The sequence below is a fragment of the Pseudorca crassidens genome, chromosome 10, assembly GCF_039906515.1.
Source record: "Pseudorca crassidens isolate mPseCra1 chromosome 10, mPseCra1.hap1, whole genome shotgun sequence".
NCBI lineage: Eukaryota > Metazoa > Chordata > Mammalia > Artiodactyla > Delphinidae > Pseudorca > Pseudorca crassidens.
In genome coordinates this window covers 42,830,167-42,836,226 of record NC_090305.1, presented here as the reverse complement: position 1 = coordinate 42,836,226, position 6,060 = coordinate 42,830,167, and positions in this window count along the sequence as shown.

The following is a 6,060-nucleotide window of genomic DNA, read 5'->3' as shown; positions in this document are numbered from 1 at the left end:
TAATAATAACTTTATGCACACAAATTGTTGTGAGGGCTAAATGAGATTATTATGTATGCTTTGTAAACTGTCAATCACAGTATTTATGTCATATTACAAGTGTTGATGTGGGTGGGTGTTAAGAATAATGGCAGCAATCCGGGTTGGGTTTGAATTAGAAACATACGTACCTTCACTAAGATTATTATACTTTATCTCTCTTGATCTTTACTATGGCTTGTATAAAATGAGTCACAATCATCCTAGTTGTATTGAAATACACACATTAATAATAGTAATAATATAACTATAATAATATAACAATAAAACATATTAGCACTACTATATGTACATTGAGTGCATATTGCCCCAAACCCTTGACATATATTAACTTATTTCACCCTCACAATGCCATGATGAAGGTGCTGTTACTTTTCTTCATATTCTAAGTGAAAATTGTACCTGAAGTTTGGATAATTTGTTCAAGGTCACACAGCTCAGAAGTTGCAGATAATCAGTAAAATCTGTGACATAGTTATACTCATAAAGTTAGTTATTTTTCACTCTTGTTCAAGAGTTGCTCTCATGTTTATGTAAGTAAAATGAATCAATTTTTACTCAAATATTTTTTCAGAACTATATACGTTTTCTGAAATAACCAATGGATTTAAATGAAAGTAAAATAAGAATGACTCAATCTATTTTTTTCTGTCACCTTGAAAGCTAACTTCTTTACAAACTTTTTTCTATAATGCTGGAATAAATTAACATTATGCACATTGAGAACATCTAACAACAACCCTCGCACATCTCTGCAGTGAATAGCTCTGAGGCCTTGGCAATTCAGACAAGTTTTTCTGAAATAAAGGACTATACATTTATAGAAAACATTTAATACCATGGCTGAATATCTTCCTCTAAAGACAACAAGAAAGCTATCATCTTATTTTTTTAGATCTCTAGTAAAGATGTGAATTGGGGTTGATTTAAAGATCCTTGACTGGTTTTTGTCCTAACATAAAACAGTATTTAAATAAAATTTTAGCAATTGCAAAGAGGCTCAGAGTTCTAAAATATTTCTGTCCTTTAACTGGGTTTGTTATTTGGTATTTCACATAAAAAGTAGGGACAAGGCTTTGAAATTTAATAGAGGCAAATCAGAAACAAACAAAACCATTATAACCTGGCATGGTTTGATTTAATAGGTTTAAACATATAGCATTAAATCAATAATGTAATGTATTGCCAATAGAATATGAGTGAGTTGATAAATATGTTTTGGGATTGCATCTTGAACACTGAGGTTGACCTGAGTGGGCATAATGGCAGGTCATGACCTTGGTGCATCTATCAAAGACAGGGTCCTTATTAGGTTACAATTACTCTTTTGTAGTTTTTATGAAGGTCATTGCTCAAAATTAAGATATACAAAGTTTAGTGAAGTGCCATGTTGAAGTGTTTTAACTGTATCAAACTTTCTAAATAACTTTCAATTAGAAGTTATAAGAACCAAGTGCATTTGTCTTGTTTAAATACTGTATTCCAACCAATTTTTGAAAATAAGTATCCAAACTTTATGTAAATATAATTAAATATAGATAGAGATTCAGGGCAGGTAAATTCCCTCCTCTCTTAGAATTTACCTTAAATCTTATTGAAGTATAGTTGATTTACAATGTTGTGTTTCTTCTGTACAGCAAAGTGACTGAGTTATACATATATATATTCTTTTTCATATTCTTTTCCATTATGGTTTATCACAGGATATTGAATATAGTTCCCTGTGCTATACAGCAGGATCTTTCTTATCCATTCTGTATATACTAGTTTGCCTCTGCTAATCCCAAACTACCAGTCCTTCCCTCCCCCACACCCCCTTTCTCCTTGGCAGCTACAAGTTTGTTCTTTTTATCTGTGAGTTTGTTTTTGTTTTGTAGATATGTTGATTCATATCATATTTTAGATTCCAATAAAATTTTTTAAAAAGAATGAAAGAATATACCTTAAATCATTTAAATTCATTTTCAACTTCCAGTTATAGAATAAATAAGCCACAGGTGTGTAATATACAACATATATTAATAATATTGTAATAACTTGTATCAGGACAAAGGGTTACTAGACTTATCATGGTGATAATTTTGTAATGTATGTCAAATGTCATATCACTGTAATAAACCTGAAACTAATATAATATTGTATGTCAACTATATTTCAATAAACATAAATACATGAATAAATAAAAAGCCAAACCTCCACTTATGGTAAAAAATCTCAGCAACTTAAATATAGAAGGGACCTTTGTTAACCTTATAAAGGACACATAAATAAATAACTAAATAAATAAATAATAAAGTGTTTTAATACATTTATTTGTATCATTACAATTTTTAAAAATTATTTATGTGTTTGTGACGTTGATATCATAATGTAAAGTATGAATGATGGCTGGTACACTTTATCTGAAATGTGTTTAAATGGTTTATATTTAATTTCTAATTTATTGTTCATTGGCTTTGTCAAGATGTTTTGATATGTCCTCATTTGATCTTTCTTGTATTCATGCTTGATAAAAAGTGGAGAACAGAAAGCACAGCTAAAATTAATAATAATAGCAATTTCCCCACCTCGCTTTCTACCCTCAGTTGGGTCCACTTGCATTTATTGGTAAGATCCTGAAAAAGAGTAGCCTCATATGTCCTATTCCAGAGGAAAGCCCTGTTGTGTGGCAGTAAAGCCTGTTGGGTGTCCACACTAGTCTAAATGCATCGATGACCTCTTTTGAAATAGAATAACAATTATGAGCAAGCAGATTTTGGACTCTTAGCATTAATGGGTTTTTTTTTTCCTACAAAATAAATTCTGTATATGGTTGAAAGAAAACAAAGCAGAACTTTGGAAGAATTACAATGATAGGAAATGACAGGGGGATAAAAAAGATTTGAAGGTCTAGGTAGAGGGAAGTTCGTTTTTTTATGAGGTCCTCTGTCTATGTTCACACTAGAGTAATGAACTAGATAATTGTCCTTAGGCTATAAGTATTCATGCAAATAGTTTTGAATAAAAGATATTAAATGTCCTCACTCCTGACAATAGCTAAGTTTACCACTCAAGGATAAATTAGGAAAAAAAATGTTTCTACCAGAAATGACCATTTTGTTTTCTTATGCTTCAGGGTCTCTCTCTGTAAAACGGCACTTGAATGCAGTCATCCCTCTAAAGGGGTGGTTCTTAAAATTCAGTGATTCCCATACACATTTAAGTATGTAATGAGTTGTGATGTTTTCTATTCCCTTTAAATTGTTTGTATAAACATACTTACCTAGTACTTGGAACTCATCCATGGATTTCCAAGTTCAGAACCCCAGCCCTGTAGAGTCTTAGCAATTGGAAGCATCTCAGAGATATGTCATTTTCCTGCCATAAATTAAGGAGCACCCATAAACTAAAACTGCATAGGAGGAGAGGATTAGCTTTCTGTCACAATCCAGTATTAGGTTTCCCTAGCAACCATCCTGCAAGCCACTCTAGCCATCTGCATCTGGAACAATTGTTTCACTCGAGTTTGATGTAAACACCTGAAGAAGATGGTGCAGGCGGGGAAAAGGTGAGGGTGTCAATGCCTGAGAGTCACTTGATATAAAAGGAATGTCTTTCCCTATAATTCCAGTCAACAACCATTATTCTGGTTAATAATTATTTGTGTGTACATGTGTATGTGCTGACATAATATTTTTAGTGAGCCACAACTTTATTTATTAGTCAAATTGACGTGTATTTCCCTATACATTCACTACAAGAGAGCCACCATATAATGTGTATTTTCATCACTTATGTACATTTTTGGTGAAATATCATGGATTAATTGATATCTTATAGTTTTATCCAAATATTGTTTCATATACATACTACAAATATATGAAAATAACCACAGTAAAGAATTAACTTACATTTTGTGAGAAAATAAGTATGCAATGGTTTTAAACATCTCCTAAACTGGTGCTTTCCCCAATTTGCTCTCTATTGGAAACATCTGGGAGTTTTAAAAAATCACAATGTCCAGGTAACATCTCATACTGATTAAATCAAAGTGTCTTGCAATGAGAGCCAGGCACCAGTAGGTATTTTCAAAAATTTAATAAGTAAACATTTTATTTAGGATTTCTATATCTACATTTACAATTGAAATGGACCCATTTTTAATTTAATATATTTGACATATAGCATCGTGTAAATTTAAGGTGTATGAAGTGTTAATTTGATACAGTTATATGTTACAATATGATTGCTGTTGTAGCAATATTTAACACCTCTATCACATTATATAATTATCCTTTCTTGTTAGCAGTTGGGATAATTAAGTTTCAGTCTCTTAGCAAGTTTGAGGATTATAGTACAACACTTGTCTATATTCATTAGACTGTGCATTAGATCTCTATGGCTTATTTACCACTTATTGAAAGTTTGTACCTTTAAACACATTAATCAATCCCTCCATCCTCCATCCCCTGGTAACCACCCTTTTGCTCTCTGTTTTTTATGAGTTTGATACTTTTAGATTCCACAGATAAGTGATATATGGTATCTGTCTTTCTCAGTCTGACTTATCTCACTTAGCATAATGTGCTCAAGGCTCATCCATGTTGTCACAAATGGCAGGATATCCTTCTTTCTTATGACTGAATAATATTCCATTGTATATATATATGCCACACCTTTTTTATCCATTTTTCTGTTGATGAGCATTTAGGTTGTTTCCATATCTTGCCTATTGTGAATAATGTTGCAATAAACATGAAAGTGTATATATCTCTTCAAAATCTGATTTTCATTTCCTTTGGGTATATACTCAAAAGTGTAATTCTTGGATCATATGGTAGACCTACTTTTATTTTTTTGAGTAACCTCCATATTGTTTTCCATAGTGGTTGGACCAATTTGCATTCCCATGAAAAGTGTATAAGGCTTCCATTTTCTCCACATCCTCATCAGCCCCTGTTGTCTCTTGTCTTCTTGACAATAGCCATTCTAACAGGTGTGAAGTGATGTCTCATTGTGGTTTTTATTTGCAATTCCCTGATGATTTGTGATGTTGAGCATCTTTTCATGTGCCTGCTGGTCATTTTGATGTCCTCTTTGGAAAAATGTCTATTTAGTTCTTCTGCTCATTTTTTTAATCAGATTGTTTTTCTGTTGTTATTATTTAATTTGTATGAGTTCTTTATATATCTTAGATATAACCCCTTATCTGATACATGGTTTGCAAATTTTTTCTTCCATTCTGTATGTTGTCTTTTCATTTTGTTAATTGTTTCTTTTGCTATGCAAAAGCTTTTGACTTTGATGTAGTCTCATTTGTTGATTTTTGCTTTTGTTGTTCAGGCACCAGTAGTTTTTAAAACTCATCTGGTTATACTAATGTGCAACAACATTTGGAACCACTGCCCTAAATCCTCTCTATTCAAAGTGTGGTCCTCCAACCACCAGCATTGGAATCACCTAAGAGACTACTAGAAATGCAGAAATTGGGCTCTACCTCATACCTACTAAATCAGACTCTATATTTGCTAGCAATATCTCCAGGTGACTCATATGTATTCTGAAGTTTGAAAAACACTGATTAAAATTTAAAAGATAAATTAAACAAAATTCCTAATCAGAATAATATGTATAGAAAATAGTCTGGGAAAAAAAAATATTTGTATCAGAAGAGTGTGTGACAGTAATGTTAAGGAGAAAATTCTTTTTTCCACTAACCTTTACCCTAACCTGATATTCTGATTTTATTAATCAAACATCAGATACTTTATCTGCAGGATTGATTATTCCAACAAGGCATCTTGCATTTACCCAAGACTCAATTAAGATTTTTGACCTCTAAATGTCAGTTTTGTTATAAATCCATACTGTGAAAATTAATTTCTACAAGTCTTTTTCAGTATGGTAATAAGAATTTTATAACAATGTAACTTTTCCTTGCTTTTATGTGAGTAAATGATTGCTTTTACATTAAAGCAAGTGTCTTTTTTTCAGATTTTATGGCCTCTGAACTAGGTAACTTATACTGTATATTGTTTCTTT